This window comes from Protopterus annectens, chromosome 3.part0 (assembly GCF_019279795.1).
Source record: "Protopterus annectens isolate FY-2018-M chromosome 3.part0, PAN1.0, whole genome shotgun sequence".
Lineage (NCBI taxonomy): Eukaryota > Metazoa > Chordata > Ceratodontiformes > Protopteridae > Protopterus > Protopterus annectens.
The window spans coordinates 299701778-299727339 of record NC_056731.1 but is presented as its reverse complement, the minus strand read 5'-3'; the positions used below and the strand labels follow the sequence as shown (position 1 = coordinate 299727339).

Genomic DNA, 25562 nt, shown 5'->3' with positions numbered 1-25562 from the left:
CAGTATCCATTATCTGTAATAAGCATGTATGCTATTCTTTGTATGACACTCTTTTTAGAGTATACTAAACTTGGATCTGTGCATGTTTGCTTGTTTGCAAAGGTCACTATATTGGTGTCTTATCTGTCTGCAAGCATTTACTGTAACCAGAGTGAAGAATCTGCCATTTGGTCAAATGCCTTGAGGTTTGTAATGCAAATTACTTTCCAGGTGACCTTCACCTGCAGTCAGTATGACTTATTTTGTAGATTCAAGTAGTAAGGCAATCTGTTTGACAAAATAATACTTTCTGAAATTGTGTTGTGTTTTGTATACAGTTAATTTATACAAAATTGTGCAGCTGCTGAAAGTTTGCTGAGCATGTTGTTTTTATAAGTATTCCACAGTCTCTTGCAAGTGTCATCATCATTTAATGTTTGTCAAACACTTTGAAGAGAGACATTGGGCCGGATTCATGAAACCTCCGTGTTAGAGTTAATATGTCTTACACGGAGGCTGCAGTCTAATGGTATGACGTCAGCATGCCATGCATATTCATGACGGCATGCTGAATCATACCCTAGGCTAACACGGTCCGTGTAGGAAAGTAGGGGGCATGTCTGAATGCCAAGTTCTGCAAAGGGACACGCCCCCAGAAGAGTCTGAAAGTAAACACCCACGAGCGAGTCCGCGGAAATGTCAAGGAACACAACACCACATGCCCTCACAGACTATAAACCCAACTGTAATGTAAAACTTAAAAATAGCAGTTTAATTTTTTTTTTTTATAATTTCCAAAATGTTTGTCCGTAGTTGCTCTCGTTTGCGTGGGTATGCCTTCCGCTCAGCCACAGTTAGCAGTCATTGAAAAGCACATAAGATCTAAATATGCAAATTAAACCAAGTAGCAATAGCGTAGCGGTAGAGACGTTGGCCCAAGAGGAGGTAGTCACGGTTCAAGCCCCCACAACATCATTTTCCATTTTTATTTAAATAAGCATGAAACAATCCCGACACACACATATATAAATAAATAAATATATATATATATATATATATATATATATATATATATATATATATATATATTTATATATATATATATATATAAAACTATAAGTAAAATGTAATGAAATGGGCCATGTATTTTCAAAGACATCCGACATAATAAAATATAAAAAAAGGATCAGAATTGCCCGTAGCTGAGCAAGGCTTTAGCAAGCTGAATATGGGTGCCCATAGGTGAGCAGCGCTTTAACAAGCTGAATATGAGTGCCCATAGGTGAGCAGCGCTTTAACAAGCCTAATATGAGTGCCTGCAGATGAGCAGCGGTTTAACAGGTTTAATATGAGTGCCCGGAGTTGAGCAGTGCTTTACCACGCTTAAAACGAGTGCCCGTAGTACAGCAGCGCTTCACCCAGCATAATATGAGTGCTCATAGCTAAATAACGTGTTGCCCAGCGTAAGCCGTTTGCGCGGAGCTGCGCAGCGCACCAACCAGCTTACCGGCGGGCAACATTGGGCAAGCTGTATCAAAGCCGCCTTTACACAGACACATCTCCTAGCTTGTCTAGACAGTAGTAAAATAAAAAAAGCAATGCCCAGGGTCGAACCTGGGATACTGTGCACCATAGTCAAAGTACTGAACCACTAAGCCATGACAGTTGTACTGAGAAATGCAGTATTAGCACATATATAGGAATGAATGGAAATAGAAGCATGACAAAGCAGGTTTTTTTAAGCTGATAAATATCCAAAACGGCCAATCACAGATAAGTGCGGGAAAACCGGCATATATAAGCCCCATAGGCAGGAATTCACAGCATAACTGATTGTGGTACCCATTTGCAGTCAGGATGGCAGGTGCAGGAGAGGGAAGTCGCTTTAGAGCACAAAGGTGGGGTGTTGAGGAATCAAAATATATGGTTTGGCTCCTAGTCCATGATCATGAAGCACAGCTCATGCAGGGCCAGGTTCATTGGGGTGCATACAAGGCAGAGGCGTGGAACCGGTTGGCACATGCTCTCACCAGTGCCACAGGCATTCCGAGGACTGGTGAACAGGTCCGTCATCACCATGTGGACCTGAAGCGACGGAAGGAGGACCAACTGAACCATTGGATCCAGGAGGCCCGCCAAATGCCCAACCCCCCACTACTGAGTAAGTATCCATATAATTAAGTATGTAAGAAATGCTATCCTAGCATATAGTATGGAGACGTATGTTCCAATATTACTTCCTTTATGTTACAGCTGCAGGTGTTCGTATGCTGATAGGCTGCTGAGGTTGTGCCACCAGGCAGGTTAGTAATTATTTAGCTGGTATTGTCATAGAATATAAGTGAGACAGATTGTAAAAGAGTTCAGTGTTGTAACCCACTAATAAAGGTCAAATAAGCCTAGAAGAAAGATTCTGCTAGTATTGTAAGATTAGATAAGTGATGCAGCCTGAAAAATAGTGTAATGCAATCCAGTAATAAAGATTAAACAAGTTTCAAATAGAAGTTTCCACCTGTATTGTAATATCAGATAACTGCTGCAGCCAGAAAATGAGTGGTAATCAATCAACAAAGGATAGACAAGTGTCAAATACATCCTTGTAAATTCTGCCATATGAAATAAGTGAGTCAGCTGGAAAGGGTTGTTGTAAACCAGTAATAAATGTTAATAAAGCCTAGAATTAAGTACCAGTCTGAAATGTAAATATAAAATAATTGAGAGAGTGTGAGAAAGACAGTTTGAAGCTACCAAGAAAGCTGTAATAAGTCTGGAATAAAGGTATACTGCAGTCACTACATTATGAAATAAATGAGATGGCCTCAACCAAAGAGTGTAATGTGTTAAATAAAATACAGAACATGGACTGTGTCCGTCCCACAAATTGGATATGTTGCTGTACCCTTGCATTATGGAAATAGTGTGGTTGTATGAAATGCTGAACATCCACAGTTGTCTAGACCCATATAAATCAAATGTAGCAGGATGCTGTACCTGAACACAGCCAGATATGAACATATATGAATAAAAATGGAATGTATATTAATGTAGCAGTAACATCCCCATCACCAACATTCCTAAGGTTACATACAGGAAACTGTACTAATACATGTAGGGGATATATATCTGCATCTACTAGGAATGTACAGTATATGTATAGGTAGTTTTAGTTATTAATGTAAAATTTCTCCACCTTACCCTATTTTCACAAATGATGCCATTCCACACCAAACCGGGTATGTGTATTCACAATTAATTCCCATGGACATTTGTCCTGTTGGTTCATACATATCTGCATGTTCCCTGTTCACATATCCAAACCTGATGGCCTGTTGCCACCAATCAACCCTGCATGCTGTTGGAATATGCACTGTTGTTCTAAATATGCATGTGTTATGCTTGCTGCTCAATGTTCGGAATTCATGGGTGTTTGGTTAATGGGAATACTGATGCATGCTGTTACAACTAATTTTGAATGGTGGTGTTTACTAACCCAAAATGCCATAAAATACTGCTAAACATAGGACAACAGGGAAGGCGGGTTCCAGCGGACCCACCTCTCCCACCTCAGCTGGCGAGTGCACCTGGCACCAGTGCCCAGGCCGGGACCTCCTCCACTGGTGGCCCTATGCCACCTTCGGGTGGAAGCACTGCAGGGGATGGGGCTCATCCCCCCCCTCTGCAAGCGTAGCTGGAGGACAGCCTTCACTCACCATCCATAGGGTCCGGTCTGTGGTGCATAGTGAGATCAAGCGTTCTGTGACTGATCCCCTACGCCAGCTTGAGGCGAGGGTGGTGCAACTCACGGGTGTGCCTGCCCATCCTATCCAGCCCCCAGCACAGCCCCGGCCTGGGCTATGAAGGCGCAGTGGTAACTGCCTGTGGGTGGGGATTTCAGTTCCACTGTTGCCATCTGTGGTCTCATGGGCTTGCGATATCCAAACATCCGTCCCCGTTATTTGTGTTTACCCCCCACATGTGTCATACTCCGCCCCTGTATGCGTCTTGTTTGTCTCGTCTGTTAACCTCCCCAACCTACCTCCCCAAATATACCTACTTCCTGTACCTCACATTCCACTCTCACCTGAAAAAAAAATAAAAAAAGCGCACTCTATTTCCACAAAAAATTACGCCCCATACATAGCTGCCCAATTCGCACACATGTCCACTTGACATGTAAACTGATAATTCTAATTGGCAGTACAACATATTTTGTTGTCCTCACCCCTCTCTCAGGGGTTGAAGGTTTCAGATTTCACACCAAATTTCACACATATGCACAGCTGTTGCTGATAAAGAAATGGGCAGCTATGGGCCTTCCCTACATCCTTCCTGCACATCCCGAGCTTGTTTTCCTACTGTCCTACCCTCTTTGTGCCCCCTTTTTCATCACTTTCCTATCTCCCCATTTTCTTTTCTTTAAAAGAAATTAGCGTGGGTGTTAGCGGGAGTAAGCACTTTTAAGCAGTAGTCGGCGGGTGTGCGCTTGTGTGAGCTTAGCTAAGCGAGTGTGCTCTTAGCTAAGCGAGTGTGCGCATGTGTAAGCACCGCGCAAACCCGTTTACAACTGCTTAAAAGTGCCTTAGTCACTCTGTATGACAAGGCCTGTAGTCTGCTCATCAGCAAAATAAAATACCCCTGTCAGTCTTGAACCCCGGACCTTGGAAATACTAGTCTGCATGAATTAAGACTGAGCCACGGCAGATATACAAGAACTTGGTGCTGAAAGAAATATATCATGAGATACAAGGAGTGAATGTAAAGGGAATATAGGAAGGCCATTACACAAAGCTTGTTCCCTGAATCCTTACTGGCAATTCTTGTGGAATTGCATTACATTAGTGTGATAAGAGAAACGGCCATGCCAGGAGGTAATAATGTTACAGTAGCACCTTACAAACCCCACACAGTATCAGAGCAGGATAAACACCGCCATATTTGAATAGGTATGAGGCCAGACTTCCCAACTGTGACTGATTTACAGGGATGTCCCTGATTTGCAAAAAAATGTTACCTGTGCCCCACTGACTCCCTGTGAAATGTACTAACAGTAGGCAGAAAGGTGGGGTATCCCACATAATGGTGACTGTCAATAAGTTAAAGTAGACAATACTTGCATGTCAGAAATGGTGTAGTAATACATATGCTCAAAATACCCCACATTCACAATTGCAGAATATCTGAAATATATCACGGGTGTATCCCACTGATATGTACCTTTCCCTGAGGCTGGTCAAATATATACCTGAGAGTATCTGAGGCCTGTAAGTGTCAGAAATACACAAGCATATCAGCCTGTCTGCTGTTAGACACTCTGCAAATAGCTGTAGAATTACTCCCACAAGCACACCCTCATGTAGGAGTACAACACAGAAATATCAAAGGATGTAGCCATCTAACAAACTAATGACAGTATAGCAGTTTACAAGCACTGCATGTGCCTGATATTCATAATTGTTAATACAAAATACAAGGCCCTAGTAGTGCTCAGCAGCAAAATAAAATACCCTTGTAAGTGTCAAACCCCAGATCTTGGGCTCACCAGACTGCATGCAGTGCCACCAAGCCACAGCAAACATATAAGAACTTACTGCTGAAAGAAATATATCATGCATTACAAGGAGTGAATGTAAATGGAAAATAGGAAAGCCATAGCAACACATTCCAGTAAAGACAAATATCAGGTCTTCAAGGAGTGAATGTAAAGGGAAAATAGTGAAGCCATAGCAACACATTGCAAGAACTACTGTTGTATACCAGTTAATCCACAACTCCCACAGGAAAGTACATACTCCCATGTAAACAGTGTTAGCATTAGCAGGTGTGAGTTAACATACACACTGAGAAGAGTGAAATGGAAAAAGCAACAGTCAGGTTTCAGTACAACAAGCATTTCAGTGGCTACAACACAGCCTTAGATATGAGAGACATACCAACCTTCTGACTGACACAACAGTGTCCACAGCAAACCAACATGGTCCCCACCTTGCAAAACTGAAAGGCCTACGCCTACCTAACCTAACATTTTATAGCAGTGTCCCGAAATCACAGTGAGAACTGCAATCACCACACAGCAGGCTGCATGCAATTAGTAAATGCTGGCCACCAATTGGTGCAGAGGCCATCACATGCACATGTGCAGATACCTACAAAAGCAGCCTGTACTGCCAGTCCACACATGCAATAATATCATTGCAGCAACTGGAGAGAGAGAGAGAGAGACAGACCAAAGTAAAAGAAACAAAAAAGAAAAACCAATCCATCCAGCCAGCCACCCAGGCAGCCAGCCACCCAGCCAGCCACCCAGCCAGGCAGCCATCCAGGCAGCCATCCATCCAGTCATCCAGGCAGCCTGCCAGCCATCCAGGCAGCCAGGCAGCCATCCAGGCAGCCAGCCAGCCAGCCATCCAGCCAGCCATCCAGCCAGCCAGGCAGCCAGCCAGCCATCCAGGCAGCCAGCCAGCCAGCAATCCAAAAAAAAAGCTGTCAGAGACAAAGGTAATGTAAACTATATAATATAATAATCTACATACTGTGAACCGTCCATATGTGTTAACAGTCTGTATCTATATGTATATGAAGATGTGCATAGGGCAAGGGACATACTGCAACTGTTAGTGAAGGCTGGACATACATATGTAGTTGAAGGTTGCTATGTGCACATATCAATGTAGGTTGTAGTGTGTGGCATTGAAAACAGCATGCAGTGCAGGTATATGTCATGTGGTGGTGAACTTCTGTGGGACTGAGCCAGTGAGGCCTGCTACAGCTATATGGCTTGAGGACAGCATAATGCATTATGCACAACAGTGTGCAATATCATTACAGAATGGTATGTCTCACAACTGTTGCAGAAGTGATATTCCCACCATGAAAGGTGGGCAGTCCATGTACCTACATGTTCATGTATATGTACAGCAATGGGTGTTAAGAAGTGTGTGTATATATATATATATATATATATATATATATATATATATGTGTGTACATAGACAGAGAGGTCTGTATAGATACATAGCGTATGTGTTGGATTGCAGGTGTGTCTGTGTTTGTATCTGCTGTACTGAGGAGTGTGCATGTGTGCCTGTGTGCATGTGTGGATGTGTGCCTGTGTGCTAATATCGTGTACACATTTGTAAACTGTGTTTCCTATCTTCTTCTCACAGGTTCTGATGTTGCTGTGGTAGAGTGCAGCAGGGAACCTGAAGCCACTACTGGGGGTAGTGCTAATGATGATACATGTGTAATGGCACAGGGAGGTGTGACATGGTCTGTTGTTGGTCATCCAATTGACAGTACACAGCAGTCAACCCCATCAATGCGCACAGTCATCCTGCCGATACATCCATTGTCACCAATGTCCGTAGCTGCGGGACAGCATACAGTGGGCATTGACCAGGGTAGTGTGGTATCATTGGCACATGCATCCCCTCACAGCAGCCATGGCCAGATTCCTGACATGGTACCACACAGGCTGATATCCAGGGGTTCTCTTGGGAGCATCCGTGGTCGTACTGCCCCTGTCAGATGTGCCCACAGAGGTCTATCAACCTCAGCTATGTTCCGTGCTGTAATGCAGGCACAGGCACATATGGAACAGTACACCAGACAGGTTCTGAGGGAGCTTAGAGCACATCGCACCACTATGAATGACACTATGCGTGATGTTGCGTCTGCCATCCATAACATCAGCGAGGTCATTGATAGATGTTGGGGGGACACATTAGATCTGTTCAACAACTACATGTCCAGGAGCCAGGACAGTGCAGGACAGTTGAGGTGTCGACGTGGATGTCTTCCAGCAACATTATCAGCTGCCAGTCGTCGCGGATGACAACAAACCCGCAGCTGCTCCCATAGTGCCAGTACCAGCCCCAGCAATGCTGGGTCTGTGCTGTCATTAGACCGTCCTAGAAGACCACGTGCACGTGGCTCTGGACAGTCCCAGCAGGGACATGTGTCCAGTCAACAACCCACTGCTTCTGATGACAGTACCCAGTCTGGCTTAGTACCTGATACTGTCTGTAGCACCCCTGCCAGGCACAGGTACCATGTCCGTGGCCAGAGACAGTGACCTGTATGACCTGGCAGGTACAGTCTCTGGCTGTCCACAAACACCCGTATATGGCAGCCACATGGTGGAACTGTGTGCATGCATACACACACACACACACACATAATGCTAACACCTAGGGCTAACACTTACACACACACATCGCAGCAACGTTGCCCCATCTTGGACTGTTGTCCCACACTAACACACACACACATACATGTCGATTGGGTGTGTCAATGGCAGACTCTGGCAAACCAAGTACACACCCTGTGCATATGATGAAACTGTGCCACCTCCTGCCATCTGTAACAGTGATGCTGGAACAGGATAGCATGGTACTGATGCACAGGGTGACTACATAGCACTGTAGTAATATTATCATGTTGTTAACAGTACAGTGTAATGATATTGTTGTGGGAAGATTCGAGCATGCATGATGCATTAACTATGTTTGTCATTGCAGTTTTGTATACACCAGTGTTAATTCCCAAAGTGTACTGTCTGCACATGTGCCACATGGCTGTTGTGTGTACCTGTGCCTGCATGTGTTGGGGTGTGGACAGTACATGTGTGATGTTTGCATCACGATTTGCAGGTGTACTTTTGTGAACATGGTCAGCATGGAACATGACATGGTTTGACAGTGTGCTGTGGGTGATACGGTTTCCACATGTCAATGGTCTGCATTCTGGTAGTATACACAGCTTAATAGCCTGACATGCAGTGGTCATTACATGGTGTCTCCTCAACTGATACACAGACGTAGGAACCTGGTGTCAGTGTTATCCCTGCAGTACTACACTATACCAGTAGCCATTGTTACTGAGCCCCACACATCCCTGGGAACAATACCCTTTGGCATATAGCAGCCTCATGTACATGCCAACACACTATGGATATGTCCATCCATGACTGCAAATACATACAGTGGCCTACAATGCATTCTACACATGACACACCTAACCACCACAAGGGTATTATATGGACAGATACCTGTTGTCCAAGCCATGGTATATTGCTGTAATGCTACTGTGGCATTGTCATCGGCATGTAGTTAACATAGTATTCCAACAGTACCATGTTGGTGCTAGCACCCATCATGTCGAACGGGTAATGGTGTGTACATGTGGACAGGTGTTATCTTGTCTATCCTGTGATATTCACATTTCCAAAGGTATTCTGCAGTCCCTCTGTGTATCACCTAAGCAAGAATGTGTCTGTATGCATATCGGCAACAGTTGCCATGCACCTACACTGGATGGCCATCACTCACAAACTTTGCTGTGTTTTAACATTTCTGACATATACTGCAGACATGAACCGCCACCCACATTAATCTATCAAAGCTTTCATGGGTGTGTGTCACATAGTTGGCCTAGGACACAGATCACTGCAGTAGCTTGCATTGTCACCAACATACATGTATGGCCTAAGGTCTGGTAAGCTGCGGCACATGGTGGCAAAGGTAACAACTGTATTCATATGGGGCAGGCTTCACACATAGGAAGCCTGCCCCATATGAATGCTGTGGCACATGGTGGCAAAGGTAAGAACTGTATTCATATGGAGCAGGCTTCACACATAGGAACTATTATAGGTCACAGGTACATATCTGTATGTGGCAAACACATACCTGATGTGTGCATGGCAATTACTGTTATAATAATATGTCATACAATAATGAAAGCAAAACACACAACACATTCACAAACTGTGTGACAAACGCACACATGGCATTTGTAGGATTCAAACCCCTACCTAACTAGGTTATGGCACTTGAAAGAGATGCATTAGCACAGCACGCTATTCACATTACTGGATGATTTCCCTTCTCCTGCTGTATTTATAGGGTGCTGACATCATCAGTGTTTCCAAAGAAGAATGTACATCTTTTACTGTGTTATCCCAGTCTTCAAAATGGCCATTCCTTTCACAAAGAATTGCAGACATACACCCCCCCACACACACACAGTGTTTGCAGGATTCAAACCCCTATCTAACTATGTTATGATACTTGAGGCAGATGCATTAGCGCTGCCCCCCCACACACACAGCGTTTTTAGGATTCAAACCCCTACCTAACTATGTTATGATACTTGAGACAGACTCATTAGCACAGCTCGCTATTCGCATTACTGGATGATTTCCCTTCTCCTGCTGTATTTATAGGGTGCTGACATCATTAGTGTTTCCAAAGAAGAATGTACATCTGTAATTATCCCTCAGTATGGGGGATAACAATATCTGTGCATTCACAGAAACCTAGTTCAGGGTCACATATGCACACTGGCACTGCCAGGTTATGTTCTATACCATGCTTCGTGACCACAGGACTTGTGACACAGAACAAAAGTTGAGAGTGTATCCATATACATCACAGATACACACACCTCTGGGTTGGTCCCACTGCACTAAGCATGACAGGCCATACATATACACCTACCATTGTGCAAAACTGCCTTTTGGTTTGGTGTGTAGTTCAGACCGCCCACCCATACCCAGTAACCACACTTGGCTTTCCTGGGAACAGTGTCGGATATGAAGGTCTTCACATACACCATTATAGTGGTTGACTTCAGGTACACAAATCTTGACTGGGGATACTACTCAAGTCCTCAACATCACCCTACAGTCACTACAATTTGTGAATCCATGTGCTATGGCACAACCAGTCACCACACCCACTAGGGGGAATACATATTGGACCTGATCATCACCAACATGGGGACTCTATGTTGCACACCGGAGGTAGAACTGTCATTGTTAAGATCAGACCATGATAAACTTTCCCTGGGCATCCATATCCCGTCCCCACACCCAGCCAAGGAAATCACTGTAAAGAATTTCTCAAAAGCAGACTTTGCACTTGTGGAGACTGGGGTGGAATACTTCAGAGGTCCCGTGCTGGAGGTTAATCCAGACCAATCTGCAGAATTCTTTACAAATGCATTGTATGAGCAGCTGCAGGTAATGCATTGATCATGCTATCCCACATAAAACCATGACTCCTCCAAAACAGGAGACCTGTCTGGTTGACCCCAGCCATATATAAGCTGTACAACAGAAGGAGGAAGCTACTACATAACAGAGCAATATCCCACAGACCCAGATAGATCATAACCTCTCCTTTGCTAATCACATTGACAGAGAGTCATTGCTAAGAACTGTGTATAGCCCTCCTTTTCACATGGGTGTTTGCATGTAGATCATGTGAGGTCATTGTGGCCCTCTACTACTAGCTCATCAGGATCATGTTTGACTACAATGCCCCTTTTGGGGTGTACCTTACCCAACACCTGTGGTAACTACAGTTAACACAACAGTACCTCCCCAAGAGAATCATGGGCTACACACAGATGTCCTATGCAGCTCAGCTAAAGGATCTCCAGCTCTACTCTGTTGCTTAACGCCTACTCAGAGGTAATCTATGCCTGACGTACACAGCCATTTCAAACCCAGAAGTAATGGACATGCTCCACCTCATAACATCCAAGACCCTTACAGCTACACACTCCAGGGACGTAAACCTCAGCACAAACATAAATAGGACATGCTGCAGGGACAGATTCATTACTCACAGGCTCCCTCACTCTGGAATTGAATCCCAATTAAAGTTAGACATAGCCCCTCACCAACCCTCTTCCAGCAAAATACAGCCGCATGGATGGGAAATTGCAAATTCACCCCTGGGATCTCCATTGTGTCCCTGCTTGACAGAGGCACAGCAAAGTAGCCTTAAAGGGTGCCTTCTGTGACCTACTTTACAGAGGCACAGTAGGCTACTCTACTGGGGAGGCAGACGCCAAATACACTCTGCCTAGGCTTATGAATTCCCTAGGGCAGACAGCCTAGTATTCACCTCTGCACCTATGTTTATGTTTGGGATGCACAATATTTGTTGCTGCTACTGTTTGCAGGTCTTTATTGCCGTAGCTTTCGCAGTTTCTGTGAACAACGTCTGTATCTGCGTAACATGTTTGATCATGACAGGGTTCCGGTATATTAATATATGTGTCTGTTGTCATTTAACTGTGTGCACAGGGTGGATTGCTGGATCGTGGGAGGTTCCTGGCTTAACACATACAACTGCCAGATATGTGTGACTGACTGCTATACTCAGACGTGAGCATGCCCAGTTCAGACTTTCCATGGTTTGTTGCCTGACATGTCTCATTTATCCAAGTGTGTGAGCATGCCCAGTGTGACCTTTCCATATGTTGTGATCTGAAGTCCACTACATTTGTGGTTGTGTGTGAACATGAACAATATTGACATTAATACTGTGTGTGTTGGAAGTCGTATTGTGTTCTTACTGCCAGACTCCTTTGTGTCATAAACAGTGATTATGCTGTGCTTGCATGGTTTCCATGGGATAGTTTGCAAAGACTTGGCAACATTCTCTCATACTGGCTGAACACTGCAATACTGTCATGGTGTAATGGTTCACTACTTTCACTGTGGTGCACAGTATCATGGGTTTGAGTCCCATCACTGCTGTAAATGCTCATACTGAGCAGACAAGACTAGTTAAGGGCCAGTTGGGCAATTATGACCATGTTGCATTTTGTTCACCTATGGCCTACTTAAACCAGGCTTGTCCGACATTGCTGTGTATTCACCAACTTGGGTGGACATTGGCAAACATTACTCCACAGTTGTACTACTTGGTGTGTGTGATTCTGTTCATAGGTTCATACTAGGCTATCTGCCCTAGGGCATTTATAATCCTAGCCAGAGTGTGTGTGGCTTTCAACACACATTGTAAGTGGAGTTTGCCATTACATTTTTCATGGTTAGTATGCTGTGCCTCTGGCTAACAGTGACATAGAAGTGATACCCAGGGTAAACCTACAATCTCCCATCCACTCATCAGGATTCCTCTTGAAGAGAGTCAATGAGGGACTCTGGCTAACCTGGAGTGGGAGTTTACTCAAGAGTGGGGGGAGCCTCTGGGTTATGGATCTGTCACTCCAGCATGTCCTATTTATTTCAGTCCTGAGGTTCAGGTCTCTTGAGCGCATAGCTTGATGGGATTCTGATTTTCCAAGGTGCAGCATGTCCATTGATTCCAGGTTGGACATGGCTTTATACATCTGGCACAGATCGCCTCTGGGCAGGCAGTATGCCACTGAGTGGAGCTGCAGTTTCTTTAACCGGGCAGTGACTGTCATGTGTTTGAGCCCTTTGATCCTCCTGGTGAGGTACGTTTGTGGTCTTTCCAGCTGCTGCAGGTGTCTGAAAAGGTACATCCCACAAGGGGCATTGTTATGGGCCTGATGAGGGATGAGTTAAGAGGCACAATGACCTCCACTGATGTAGATGTGATTACCTTCATGATTAGGTGGGCTATATGAAATGTTTCTCTGAACACTTTGGCCACATGGTTGTCGAATGTGAGATTACTATCGACTTGGGTCCCCAGGTCCCTTATCGCTTCTTCCATACTTAATGGGTTACCACATATGTAGTAATTTGTGGGCACTTAGTTTTTGACAAAGGGGTGGACTATACACTGTTTTGTGTTTAGCTTGAGGACATGGCTCTGGCACCAGTTGTCTGTTTCTATGAGGCCTTTTTGCAGGATGCTTGTGTCAGCTGGAGGGTCGATTATGGCGCCCAGTTTGCAGTCATCTACAAACTTGTTCACCAACAGTCCTTCTGTGTTGGCCTGTACCTCTGAGAAATATATACCAAACAAGGGAGGTCCGAGGACTGAGCCTTGTGGGATGCCACTTGTAGCTGGTTTGTGGTCTGACATGGCTCCAGCATTTCAGACCATGTGGGTTCTGTTCTTGAGCCAGTTTGCAACCCATCTAGTGACATAGGGGTTTCTATTGAAGCTGGTGATCTTATCTATGATGATCAAGTGAGGTACTGTATGGAAGGCTTTTGCAAGGTCCAGGTAGGCTGTGTGGACCACCATCCCCTCGTCAGTGGCCTTGGTGACTGTTTCAAATGACTCAACCAGGTTTAAGAGGCAGGATCTGCCCTTAACAAAGCCAAAATGGGACGGATCAAGTGTCTGTGTGTCCCCAATATGTTTATTTCTGAGGTCCATGATGATCCTTTCCATAGCTTTGCAGACCAACGTAGTCAGGCTTCTGGGGCGATTGTTTGCAGTATCCGTTGAGGCACCACCTTTGTGGAGAGGGTCCACTGTTGCTGTACACTGCTCTTTGGGTACATATCATGTGTTAAGGCTGACATTGAACAGTGGTTTTATGTGTGTGTTCAATTCTTCTTGGGGTTCATGTTGGACACAGCCCAGGACACCGTCTGGTCCCATTGATGCTGTGTGTTTTGCTTTGGAGAGGCTGGCTGTTACCTGAGCATCTGCGATGTCAGGGGGCCAGCACTCTGCTGGGATATATATTTGCCCTTTTGGTGGGGGGGGGAGTTTGCACTGAACCTTTCAGCTTGGATGTTGGCAATGTCTGTGTGTTTCTTGTATTGTTTGTCATTTTGGACTAATTCTGAACATACCTGGGGATTCCCACACAGGTTCCTACAATAAGTAAAGAATGCCTTGTGATTATCCTTTGTGTCCTGTACGATTTTTATCTCATAGATGGCCTTAGACAATTTTATGTGTGGACGTTTTTTTCAATAATACTGGTCAGAGATGGCTTCCCTTTTTGTGATTTGGATCTATCATATAGTAGCTTCCTCCTTGTATTGTATGGTTTGTTTATGGCTGGGGTCCACCAAACAGGATACCTGCCTTTGGAGGACTGGGTCTTGGTTTTATTTGGGATTGCATGATCCATGCATTCCTGACAGTGTTCATAGAATGTGTTTATAAAGGGTTATGAGGTCTGGGCCGTATTTTCCACAGACACAGGGGCTGTGAAGGATTCCACCTCCGTTATGAGGTGTGTGGCATATGCTTTAGTGAACATTTTTCACTGTGGTTTTCTGGCCATGGGCTGGGGTGGTGATGTGAATATCCAGTGAGATTACTATCTGGTGTGATCGTACCAGTGAGGAATACACTTCTGGTCTTGGGCATAGAGTCCCCATGTTGGTGATGATCAGGTCCAGTATGTTTTCCCCTCTTGTGGGAGTGGTAGCAAGTTGTTCCATAGCATTTTGGTTTATAAATTCTGGGAAACTTTGGCCTAGGGTGTTGGAGCTAGGGTAATGCTCCCAGTGTATGTTTGGGTAGTTGAAGCCACCCAATATAATGGTGTTTGGGGAGATCTTCATATTTTCATGTGTTCTCCAATCGGCCAAGTGTGGTTCCTGGGTTTAGGAGGGTGGTCTGTAGCAAGCTATGAACTGGAAGGCGGTTTTACCCACTGTTGGTTACACATGGGTAGTCTCTGATGCTTCATGCTGTGCCACCAACCTGGGGGTGTGGGTATCTTTGACAAATATTGATACTCACCCTCCTTTTGTAGTTTGTTCCATGTTTTGCAGCTGTAAAGCATGGTATGAGGTGCACCTGTGAATGCTAGGGTGCTCTTGGGAACTTTGAACCAGGTTTCTGTTACTGCACAGATATCAACATTCTCCATGCTGAGGAGTGTTTGGAGTGCGTGCATCTTGCAGTTTAGACTTCTGGCATTGAGTAGCATTACTTATCCTTTTTTATCCCTTGTAATACCTATGGAGGTGGGTTTGTGTTTTGAGCCTTACCTAGAAATGGCACAATGGGGGTGACAAGAGCCTTTGGCAATATCCAATAGGCCACAGGTGATAGGTGAAATCCATCCCTAGCAAAGCATCATGTCTTGTCAAGCATCTCATCCCAGGCTGACAGGCATTGAATCCCCTTTCACTGACACCAATACTTAAGCCAATTGTTGTAATTGATCATCTTGTCTTCATATTGTGGCCTCATGTTTGGTGAGGGTAGGATGCTACTGAAGGTCATCAAGTTTGCATATACAACATGGTGGTAAATGCTGTTTAGCACTACCTTACATTGCTTAACACATGGCAATCATTCCTCAGGTGCTGCTGCAAGGCTGCCGATGTCGGATGCGCATACTGCACTCCCTATACATGTTTGGCAACAGGTAGTGTCAAGTTAGGCATCCCTTTTACTATATGTGCGAGTCAGAGAGAGATATCATTTCCAGGGTTCCTACTGAGCCAGTGTATGTGCTATGCGTTGCCTCTTTTCCAAGGTCAAGGCATACTGGGCACACCTCCATCTGCCTACTGGGGCAGGCTCAGGTTGTTCCTCCTCTGAGTTACGCTATGCATGTGATGGCCTTGGCACTGGTGGGGGGCTGTTTGGCCCAGGCCTATGCTGGTCCTGTTGCAGCTGTTTTCGCAGGATTATATTATGTAGCATAGCACATACCATGACAATTTGGGTACATGTAGTTGGTGAGTATTGCAAGGCTCCACCAGATGTGTCCAGGCACCGGAACCATGACTTGAGCAACCCAAACACACGCTCGATTACATTTCGTGTTAGTGCGTGTGCCCCATTATGGCATTCTTGTTCAGGTGTGTGTGCATTTCTGATGGGTGTCATCAGCCATGGCTCCAGTGCATAGCCAGCATCCCCCACTAAATGACCATGTGGGATGAATGTCTGGTACAGCTGCGTCAGATGCCAGATATGGGAATCATGGTAGCTTCCAGGGCAGCCAGCACACACATTCATTATTATGCCCTGGGCATCACACATGACCTGGCAGTTGATGGAGGGGAAGCCCTTGCGGTTAATGTAGGCCCTACCCCGCTCACCGGCTGGTGCTTTGATGCGTATATGTATGCAGTCTATTGCACCCACTACCTCAGGGTATTATGTTATTTGCTGGAAGAGAAGCATATTGCTGGCCAATACCTCACGGGAACTGGGGAAATATACATGATCACTGACATGGCATCCAGGAACTGGTGCAGTACCCTGGATGCTGATGCCTGTGATATCCCCATCATATCACCAGTTAGTCTCTGAAAGGTACCTGTTGCTAGTATTCTTAGGCCAACACATACCTTGGTTTCCACTGGGATGGGTTCCCCTCTGTTGGATCTGTGTGTGAGGCGTGGCCTGCACAGCTCCACAATTTGCTGCAGGAGGTCTCTGTCCACTCTATAGCGCTCCACTATCTCCAGCTCATGTAACCCCTGGTAGGTGACCCTGGGCCTGTACACTCTTCTCTGTCTTCTCACTGTGGGTTGTCCGGCAGCATTTGCATTATCACCACCCTCAGCATGTTGCATATGTCGTCTTATAACAGCAATGGCAGCCCCTAGCATTTTTTGTCTGAGTGAAGCTTTTTCAGTTTTCACTTAACAAACTGCACTGCTGTTTGCAGAGTTTTAAGTGCTGGGCTGGGCTAGGCTAGTTCTCTGCCTGTGTTATTGCCTGATTTGGATTGTTTTCACCTGCTAGTTCTACTAGTATCACCTGGGAGTTTTAAGTGCTGGGCTGGGCTAGGCTAGTGCTCGGCCTGTGTTATTGCCTGATTTGGATTGTTTTCACCTGCTAGTTCTACTAGTATCACCTGGTAGCTTCCTGCTATTTGTTGTGCTTCCTTTTTCCTTTCTGTTTCCTCAGGGGGGAGCGATGCTCATACAAGCGCAAACATGCTCACAGCAGCTGACACACGCGCATACGTGCTTAGACGGACTAAAACTTGCTTATTCGGGTTAAAACGCGCGCACACCAGCGCAAACAAGTTTACAGGTCTTCCAACAGCCTTATACATGCTTACCCTGGCTTAAACGCGCGCACTCACGCTTCATGCGCTCACTCTGTCTTACTCAAGTTTACAGGCGCACACATGCGTGCAGACCCGCTCAGCAAGAAACTTTGGTTTTATCCACAGTATACACCTTCCATTTCTTGGCTTTCCCTGGCCTACCTGTTGACACACCTCTTTCCATGATGTCTAACTGACACCTAACAGATGCCACTGGCCTCCAGTGAGCTGTACTACTTTCATAATACCCCCCTTGTGATGTCACCTATCTCCTACTCTGTTCCTCCCCATATCCTACTCCTACACTCCACTGACTGTGCTCATTTGTTATGTAAAAGTGTGATTCACTATCCTAACACTCATTTACATAAGATTGCCTACTAATGCTTGGTTACATGTCTTAGACTGGGCTTCTCCCCTTAGCAACCCCTACTTGGTGGCCATGTTGTCTTCAGCCTGCTATTCCCTTACATTGAAATTTGACAATTTTCATAAATTCCATGTTTGTGGCTTTTATTGCCTTATTTTATGATTTTTATAGCGCACCCCGTTTGTGCGCTTAGGAAATCGGCGAAAAAAAATATATATTTTTATTTTAATTTTGCATCAGGGAAACTTTCCAATGGCCGTATATTTGGCCATTGGCATGCTTCCTCAACCATATGCAACCTTTATTTGGAGCTGACAAGGCTCCATTGTGCTATTTGCAGAACGGTACTCAGTTGTCAACTGAGTACATTTCTGCAGCTAACACGTCTCCTACTCGGACAGGTTTCTGCTTCCTGGATCGCAAATTTACCTCATTTGCATGCCTTTCGGCTGCAAGTGAGGTAATTTGCTTATCACAGCCCTCTCCATGTAGGAGACGTGTTAGGAGCTCTCTTACATGCCCCTACAGGCTGTTCGTGGATCGCTCCTCGGACATGATGGCTGCATGGAGTCTTACTCTACTCGTAGACTACGTGCAAGCCATCGTGAATCCGGCCCATTGTCTTGAACAAAACTAAAAACAATGTAGTGGCAGTGTTTCTTGAGCATTTCTCAGATGGTTTGGGCAAGCAATTGCCTTTACCAGGTATTATGCACCACTAAATCAGAAGCTGTTGCTCTGAACACATTAAGACAAATTTGCTAGGATAAATGGAAGCGTCACAAAAGGAAATATTGTCAGCCTAGCTATCTGGAATTTTGTAAATAATTATATGTCATTTGTAAATATTAATGTGATTTATATAGGTGTATGACAGGCAGGTACTGCCAGCACAGCTGTCTGGAATTTTGTAAATGGTTGTGTGTCATTTGTGAATATCAGCATGATTCATATGCTTCTGTAACAAATGTGTTAGAATTATATGTCATATAAGATGGTTTATACAGACGTGTGCTGAAAAGATATGTTGTAGAGTACTCAGCTTAAAGATGTATCCAGAGAGTACCCTACTGGAAAAGAACAGAAATGTATATAAACTGTTGTAACTGTGTAAATGTATATATTTTAACAGTATGAACAGGCACATAGAAGGTTAACTTGCAAGACTTCAGGAAAAATATAGTTGAAATTATATTATTTTATAAGCATGTAATAAAAGAGATGTTATCTTTCAGTTTCAGTGCAGCAGTAGACATAATGTCTAGAACTAGAAGTTTTTTGTATTGTCTTTAAATGTGGAGGAGTGTAAATTATTTACGACTTCCACTATTTACTAAAAGATCTAAGGTCTATGTGTTTTCGCAGGTAGATGCTAAAATCAATGGTTTTCACCTGGGATAGTCAGATGACAAGAAGTGATGTCATGCTGCAAGTATTCCAGCAGCAATATTTGAGATATTAATTTAAGAACTCTCAGGGAGCATTCTGTATTTCTTTGACCTGACAATGTCAACTGGAAAACCCACTCACCACATCTGTCTTGCCTTGCTGTGAGTAAGTAAGTGTAGGTAGGGTTCAGTAGTTTCTCTTAGACACAGTTAGGAATATAGTGAAGTATAGCGTAGATGTTTTCGTTATTTATTTGAGACTGTCCTGCAATGTTGTTTTAAATATTTCCTGTGATTTTGAACTCCGGAGTAACTATGATTGTTTACTGAGAATTTTCTTGTTCTTTTATTATTTATTATTAAATATATTTAAACCTTGCACTACTGGCTCATCACAGGAAACTTGGATATTTTGCTTCTCATGCAGCTGTTCTTAATGTTGTTGCTGTTGTTGTTGTCTTTCGGCTTTTCCCGGTTAGGGGTTGCCACAGTGGATCTCCGGTCCGCTAATGATTGGCAGTAGATTTTCACGAACGCCGAGGTGCCAGCTCGACGTTCATCCTTCAACGAAGGCATGCCCATTTATGCATGACGCCCACCCAGCAGCGGGGAGGACATGCAGACTACACACAGAAGACACTCCCCGCACTCCAGCTGAGAATCGAACGGGAGAACCTCTTGCTTTCGTGCAATAATGCTACCGCTGCACCACCGCGGAAGTCATGCAGCTGTTCCTAATACAGTTTGCAAGTCTGTACAGTATTGGAGGCTAGATGTATTTGCACATACAACACTGTTCTGTTTTGAATTTATGATGCTGAATGTAGACTGAAATGTGCTGAAAAGGTATTAATATACTGTATGTAAGCAGTAATGTCTGACAGGGAGGACATTATGGGATGATAATGAACTACTTTGAGTTCCAGAGTCAGAAGGATAAGGCTTCTTCACCCCTACAAGGTCAGTTGTTTTCCCTATAATGGCTTTTACCTCTGTGTTTGTTGACATTGTTTGTTCTATTTTTTTCTGTATTCCTTTTGTTATATTTTTTTGTGTATTCCTTTTTGTATGTTGTGATGATAGGAGGTACTGCCAGCCATGCCAGGAGAAATAGTGAGGTGGATTTGTAACATATGCCAGCACAGCTAGCTGGAATTTTGTAAATAATTGTATTTCTTTGTATATTAATCTGATTTGTACAGATCCTTGTGCTGAAAATGTGTTTGTGAGGTTTGCCTGTTTTAAAATGTATCAACAGTATGCCCTGCTTGAAGGAAAATAGATGTACATGCCTTATTGTAACTGTTTAAATGTATACATTGTAACAGCATATACTGGAAGTGAAGAGTTTAATATTAATACACATGAATTTGCAAAATATTCTTGAAATTAAATTATTTTATGGGTTAAGCCATAAAGATATTATCCCACAGTTTTGAATGGAGCCAGAGACACAATGTCTGAACTAAAGAATAGTTGGTAGCTCCTTTTAGGAAGAGTGAAATGGTTTTATGACTTCCAGCAACTGCACCACATCTGAGCAAAGCTGTGTCTGTGTGTATTGTAGCACATAGGTGCTAAACCCTGGTAGGTTCTAGTGATGGGAGATAGTGCGGGAAAGAGAGTCAGATGACCAGACTTATGTGATGTCATTCCGTACAGAAATAATGTTTCAGTATTAGAGGAGACTGAAGTCTCGGCAGCATTCTGTATTTTCTCTTGGATCTGATAACAAGGACCACTCACCCATCTTGCCTTGCTCTATACAGTAAGTAGGAACAGCAATACTTTTAGTTGATCAGGAATAGATAGTGAGACTAGCTAAATACGGTTTATCTATAACTGTGTGAAACTTTCCAGGTGTGTTATTTTTAGTATTCCCTGTGACTGAAACTCTGGTGTTTACTGTAAATAGACATTTATTATTTTCATGTTCTTTTTACTATTTATTATTAAATATATTTAAATTTGTCATTGTGGCTGGTCCTTTTAGAAAAATATTTAAGTTTTGAGAGCATTTACATATATTTATTTAGTGATAACTAAGCCACTCCTGAAAGACTGGCTGTTTGGCCAACATTACCATTTGTATTAACAATAACTTCACTCAGCAAAATTGGATACCCTTTTTAGAGCCTTATAGTAACTGACTGACTGATGGCAGTGAATCTACCTTATAGTCTAGGCAAAGTTGAAAGAGTGGGTGATCTGTGTCAGCCATTCCCAGGTGTGTGCGTGTGTGTGTGTGTGTGTGTGTGTGTGTGTGTGTGTGTGTGTGTGTGTGTGTGTGTGTGTGTGTGTGTAAATTTAAATCTGAAATAGTGTGTGTGGCAGCTACTTGGGGCAGGGATGTGAAGTACTGGTTTCACAGTGCCAATGGAGAGCATTATTGGGGACCTGGGGAGAGACTGATAGAGACAACCAGACCCTGGACTGAGTGTACACCCTGTGTGCTCTTAAGAGAAATTGTGCTTGATGCAGAGAGGTCTGCATCTGAAAATCCTGAATGTATCCATTTCCATTTCAAGTGAACATCCCTCTCCATTGTCAGTGGTGAGGATTCAGGCTCCTTGATTACTGGCCCAGCATGGGGACGTCGCATATGTATTGTGTTACTGTTTTGTTATGTCACTGATGATGCCATTTCTTTATTTTTTTAAGTGTATATCAGCTAGTTGTAAGATACTGTAAATGGAAGTTGAAAACCAGGGTACTGTATTTTTAAACAAAAATAGTCTTGTGGAGCATTCATAGGTTCATAGGTCTTTACTAGGCTAATGACCACAAGGGCCTTTTTAAGCTTAGCCGTGCATCCCAAAACTCTGACAAGCTCTGGTACCCTTGATAAGTCTTAGCAGGTGATGGGAAATGAAACATTTGCAAACACCAGTCTGGGAGTCCATTCAAGAAATAGGTGCCAAACCAGGGATGAATTTCCTGTTCCCCATCCAGTTGTCCAAATTACAGTTGAGTTGGGCTAGGGTGGAAGTCTGCTTCACATGAATGGGTAGCCTGTTCCAGAGAAGGGGTAGTCTCTGGGATGCATACCTGTCTCTCCAGCAGGGTCTGTTTATATCACAGACAATGTTTAAGTCTTTAGAATGGGTAATTGTGGTTCTATTTGTTTTGCAGATATGCAGGGGGTCCATCAGAGTGGGGTCTGACAATCCCTTGTATGCCAGGCATACATCTCTCTCAACAGCCTGTAGGAGACAGAAGACAGGGATATGGCCTTGAGGCTGTCAGCATAGGATGTGTTACTTACACCCTGTATTGTTTTATTGAGGAATCTCTGTGTATGTTCTAGTTGTTGGATATGCCTGGTTAGATACATACCAAAGGGGGCATTATACTCAATGATATGTCTGATGAATGCCAAATACAGTGGAAGAATGACTACCTTGGATCTAGATGCTATACTTTTGTTTATAAGTTGCATAACATAGAATGATTTCCTTACTACTGTAGACACGTGATGGTCAAAGGCTAGATTACTGTCTGTGTGTGTCCACAAGTCCTTGACTACTGGGTCATCTCTTAGGGGTATGTTATCAATATGATAATTATCAGGGGTGGATTACTTCCCGGTGGATACTTTTATGTATTTCTTGTCACTTTTTGTTTTATTCCATGGCTTTGACACCAGTTATTTGTCTGTGTCAGTGGGGGATTAAATGACAGCTCCTAATTTGCAATCATCTGCAAATTTAGTCAACTGGAGGCCATTGACTTGTTTTCAGAGAAGTAAAAACGAGCAGTGCCAGGGCTGATCCCTGAGGGATTGTGCCTGTGATTGGCGTCTTTGAAGAGGAGGACTCCTCAATTTTAACATGCTGGTTTTTGCCTGTGAGCCGTGGTTATCCACTGGGTGACGTAAGGGTTTGTACCTAACATCTTGAGTTTGTCAAGAATGTCCAACTGGGATATTGTGTCAGATGCCTTGGCCAGGTTAAGGTAGGCAGTGTGAACCATTTTGCCCTAATTCATTGTTTTGGTGACCTTCTCAAAGAAGCCCACCAGGTTGAGTAGGCATGACCTGCAGCTGATGAAACCAAATTGGGTTGTGTCCAGTGTCTGGATGTTTCCTGTGTCATTATTGATCATTTGTATGTGATTCTTTCCATGTATTGCTATTACTTTATAACATATGCTGCAGTTTATTGATATATTATAATCTGATGTGTCTTTCTTCTCTTTATGACTGTCTGGAAAAAGACAAGGATGGTTTTAAGTATTTTGTTACAGTTTTATTTGCATTGTTTGTTTGTTTATTTTGCTTACTTTTTATGTGTTTTGTAATTTTACCTATGAGAAAATAATTTATACTCAATGCATAAGGCAAAAAGCTGATTTATATTTGTTCAGCTTAAATGATTTTTTCCCTCATATTGAAATTTATTATAACTCAGAGCTATAGGCATTTGCTGCCCAGCCTGCCAGCAAACAGGAGTGTGACACCTCATTAACTTAGGGCTGGGGAATAAATCCATATGAGGGGACTTGAATACCAGTAGCATAGTGCTTCAAAAATCTGTATACTGTCTTCGATGTAACACAGCCTTAAAATTATCACAAGCAGAATCATTTTAGTGGAAACTCCCAAGAACTGAAAGACACTTGTAAGTAAGCTATAATGCTCCCCCCATTCTACATGTTTCATATGTCTCTTTGGCTTATGGTATGCTTGTTGCCTTTATTTAATTGGGTTTCCATGGCAACTTTGTGCAAGTGTCTTATTGCTGTCTTAATGCACACTTTTGTATACTGTATCTTTAAGTTTACCGCTTGGGTTGCTGTATCTGACTTTCTATTTTCTTTTGCAGTTTGGACTACTGGACTTCTGTGTGCATACTTTATCCACTCTGTCCTTGAGCAACTTCATTTCCTTTTTGTGGGGTTTATGCTTTCTTTTTCGTAAGGGATTTAGTTTTTTTTCCACCTTTTTGGTTACCTTTTACTGTGCCTGAGTAAGTAATGTATTTAACTTTGAGATTTTACTGTTTTTATTGCTGAAAGAAGAAGAAGATTACTGTACAGTGTGTTGTTCTTCAAAGTCGTGATTTCTGTTGTGTTGTATTTCAGTTTTGTAAATATATAGTAATGCATTTGAGGTGTGTGTGTGTGTGTGTGTGTGTGTGTGTGTGTGTGTGTGTGTGTGTGTGTGTGTGTGTGCAAAAGTATCAGATTTCTACTTAGTTTGTCCAGTCAGGTTTGGTCTTGTGGTTTAGCCATTTTTAAAGCATTATGCTGTACTTTGTTAATGTTTTACAAGCAGCATTATGAGTGTGACTTGCAGGAAACCGAAACCAAAATATAGCAGTATCATCTGCATTATTAATGAGCTATTTATGGTGATAACTTTTCAGTGGTAATTATTTCATTTAATTTGAAAAAGCTCTAAGGTGCTGTGTTACATGAAAGCAGGTCACCAGATATGCCAATTTTCTGTATCCTATGCCTTTTTTAAATTATTGCTGGTACTTTCACCCAAGATGAGTGTGGAAATTTTAAGGCTTTAATTTTTAGTATGGTACCAGAAATAGGTAATGTCACTAGTTGTATAGTGCTTTACCCAGCACTTTGCCATCAGCTTCTTATTATCTTTGCTTTTAAAGGAGTGATACATCATCAAATTTGGCAGCCAACTCAGATTTTTTTTCCTTTTTAGCTTGGAATATGGTACTTATTTGTTGACACTGAACTACTACTCCACATGGGTAACTACTGGCCCTTCTCAATACAGTCCACAGTGTGTATCTTGGTAAAAATGCTGAAAATTAACCTCTTTCTTTTTGCCTTCTCTTCATTTTTCATAATCTTTTTAACAAAAATGCAACTCAAACAAACTGCTTCTGTAATCAAACAGCTAATTTAGCTGATGATATGATTATTAATGTCAATTACTGTATCAATTTGCTGTACTTGGCGAACCAGTTAATTTTGCATGGCATTTCTTTAATGTTCATCTTTAGCATTGTACACCATGTTAGATTTGCATGAAACCTGGTTATGTAGAAATTTATCTTCCTGGCTCTTGTATCATATTGACTGTGATGTTCTTAATTTGTGGCATGGGGAAAATTCTGCTTAAAAAGGTGCTTATAGCC

At 43.2% G+C, this 25562-nt stretch overlaps 1 protein-coding gene across 2 annotated transcripts in view; it reads left to right on the top strand.

Moving 5' to 3' along the window:
• The window catches only part of CNPY1 (canopy FGF signaling regulator 1), a 666926-nt gene that overhangs the window by 17495 nt on the left and 623869 nt on the right, over nucleotides 1–25562 (top strand). The window contains exon 1 of one of the 2 annotated variants that reach the window (XM_044064783.1): nucleotides 24325–24422. The exons of the other annotated variant lie outside the window; for it this stretch is intronic. The gene's annotated coding sequence lies outside the window, so the exon portion shown is untranslated. Of the gene's footprint in view, nucleotides 1–24324; nucleotides 24423–25562 lie in introns of those variants that run through there. 2 annotated transcript variants of the gene reach the window in all.